This window comes from Cynocephalus volans, chromosome 3 (genome assembly GCF_027409185.1).
Source record: "Cynocephalus volans isolate mCynVol1 chromosome 3, mCynVol1.pri, whole genome shotgun sequence".
Taxonomy (NCBI): Eukaryota; Metazoa; Chordata; class Mammalia; order Dermoptera; family Cynocephalidae; genus Cynocephalus; species Cynocephalus volans.
The window spans coordinates 128,391,942-128,395,184 of NC_084462.1; the positions used below are offsets into that span (position 1 = coordinate 128,391,942).

General features: G+C 34.4%; 1 pseudogene; it reads left to right on the forward strand.

The window, feature by feature from the left end:
- Positions 1-343: 343 nt before the first annotated feature.
- Positions 344-966, forward strand: LOC134372749 (high mobility group protein B1-like; annotated as a pseudogene).
- Positions 967-3,243: the final 2,277 nt, after the last annotated feature.

The following is a 3,243-nucleotide window of genomic DNA, read 5'->3' on the forward strand; positions in this document are numbered from 1 at the left end:
TAAGTGTTCACTGTTCACCAGGAACTGTGCTATACACTGGGAATACAGAAATAAGCAACTATGTTCCCAGAAAAAAAAGAAAATTACATAAAATGCATTAGATCTTATTCATAGAAAATAAAGTAACAACATAAGGGACAGAAAGAATCATGACTAGGCAAAATATGGCTCTAAAAACCCCAATAAATCAATTTACCTTTTTTCTTAGAGGCACCTTGATAAGAATATAAATAAAGGACAAATTATAGTATAGTGTTTAAATGTGTGTGAGGAGCGCCAGGGCAAGTGAGAGCTAGGCAGGCACTAGGTGACTCTGTGCCTCACTGAGGAAAAATAACTAAACATGAGCAAAGGAGATCCTAAGAAGCTGTGAGGCAAAATGTCATTACATGCATTTTTGTGCAATCTTGCCAGGAGGTGCACAGGAAGGAGCACGCAGATGCTTTGGTCAGCTTCTGAGAGTTTTCTAAGTATTGCTCAGAGAGGTGGAAGATCATGTCTGCTAAAGAGAAAGGAAAATTTGAAGCCGTGGCAAAGGCGGACAAGGCCCACTAAAGAAATGAAAACCTGTATCCCTCCTAAAGGGAAACAAGAAGTTCAGGGATCCCAGTGCATCCCAAAGGCCTCCTATCGCTCAAAAATCAAAGAACATCCCACTACTGGCAATATTGCAAAGAAACTGGGAGAGATGTGGAACAGCACTGCTGCAGGTGATAAGCAGCCTTAGGAAAAGAAGGCTGCTAACCTTAAGGAAAAATACAAGAACTTGCTGCACATCAAGCTAAAGGAAAATCTGATGCAGTGAAAAAAGGAGTTGTCAAGGCTGAAAAAAACAAGAAAAAGAAGGAAGAGGATGAAGAGGGGGAGGGGAAGGAGGAAGAGGAAGAAAAGGTTGGTTCTAGTGCAGTTTTTCTGTTCTTGTCTATAAAACATTTAAACCCCCTGTACACAACTCACTCCTTTTAAAGAAAAAAAGAATGAAATATAAGGCTGTGTAAAATTAGTTTTAAAACTGTACAGTGTCTTTTTTTGTATAGTTAACACACTACCGAATGTGTCTTTAGATAGCCCTGTCCTGGTGGTATTTTCAATAGCCACTAATCTTACCTGGAACAGTATAGGGGACAGCATGGAAATTTAAAGCAGGTTCTGTTGGAGCACAGCACAAATTAGTCATGTATGAGGACGGTAGTTTTCTCATCCTCATTTGTCTCTGATGCAGCTTATACGAAATAATTGTTGTTCTGTTAACTGAATACCACTCTGTAATTGAAAAAAAAAAGTTCCTGTTGTTTTGTTGACATTCTGAATGCTTCTAAGTAAATACAATTTTTTAATTAAAAAATAAATAAATGTGTGTGAGGAGCAGCTGGTTCTGGAGTCACACAGAAAGACAAGTGTTCAAATCCTAGTTACATCAGCTCTTACTTGTGCAAATTAGGGAAAATCATTTAACTTCATTTATAAAATGGTGAAATAACAATTACTGTGTGAATTAAAAAAATATTCTAAGTAAGGAAGTACAATGCCTTCACATGGTAGGTACAAAATAAATGTTAGCTATTATTATTATTATTACCCTAATCCACATGAATAAAAAATAATAATTTTCATCCAGGCAAATCAACAGAAATTTTAAAAAATTAATAAAACAAGAACTAAATAGCAATATCAATTATCTTCTGTGCATCTACAGTGGACTCTGACTTCTAGGCACTTAATTCAAAAAAAATTTTTTACATTAAAATCATTAATTAAAAATGAATATTTCGTAAGGACAGTGGGTGTGGAGACCACTTGAGATATTTTGTCAGTAATATTATCTACTTCTAGATGAGTAGATTGATGCCAAATTTAGCTATTAAAGAAATATGCTTCATATGAAGCAGTAATATTGGCATCCCTAAAGTGAAATACTTGGTTTGCAGATAACAGAAAGGTTGCAATGTGCTTTGTCTGAAATTTTGTGGCAACTAATAGCTATAATTGAGGGGTCAGTAATGACCAAAATTGCACATGGATAATATAAGAAAATGAGTGACTCAACCTAATCCTTAATGATACTAGAATGAAAAGGTTATGTATTGGTGAATTTGTTAGCATTTTCATTACATTTCAAGTCTGTCCATGAAAGATAAGTACAGCTTGCTGCATAGAGAATTAAAAGATAAAAGCAGTCTTGGGCTCTATAAGATGGAAGATAAAGATGTTATCCCCGAGGTCTCCCTTCAACGCATATATGCTCTGCCTCTGCAATTAGCATTAGTACTTGATTTTATAGAAATGAGCTTTGAAAGGATGTGATATTGAGTAAGGGAATCCAATAAACAGCTCAAGACAAAAACTAATAAAAAAGGCAAGGGGGGATAATAACAGTAGAGCATGCTTTGATGGCAAGCTGGTAACTTAATAGTGGTTTTTGCACTACTCATTATGCTGCCATTTTGCTAAACTCTTCTGACTTGGAGGAGATAAATACCACGACAAAGAAATTCTTCAAATATCTTGCTGAAATTATTAGATTATGTGATATGGAGCAACTGTAAAAATAGCTATACTATTTTCTGTTTTTATACTCCTTTAGCTTTATTTTTACTTCAGGGGGTAAAAAAAAGAGTAGTTAATGAAACATCAGAGAATGAGTTTCAAAGATCTATTCCCTGTGGTCCTCTGTAATTTAGGAAGTTGACAGCTCTGCTAGTCGAACTAATAGATTATAAAGTCAGTCTTAAGTACATTAGACAAAGAATATAGTTGTATATCTTGCTTCTTAGATTCTTATTAAAGTCGAATATGTGCTATCCCTAAAGACTTTAATTTCTTTGAGTTTAGTTTCTTCAAATGGACTTAAATTTTCAAGATTGTTTATGCTATTTAGTGCAAACTCTTTAAAGATAGAGGTTATCTTTTTATTTTCTCTGCATCTAAAACGGTACCACTCACATACTCATATTCAATACTCAACAAATATGTAAGGAAAAGGAAGAGGAAAGGAAGAAGAAGAATCCCTACTGTGAAATAATGACTACGTAGATAAAGCACTAGCCTGAACTTTGCACTGTTTCTGCTTAAGGAATTCTGAAAATGTTAAATTGGTAAAAGGCTAAAGATTTATATGATCTGAAAGCCATGAATATTAATTTATTTGAAATTATATGAAACTTAACTAAGCCAATGTGTAGTTACAGGGAATACTTAAATTGTGTTGCAATACTTAATACTTAGTGTCATTATTCCCAATGA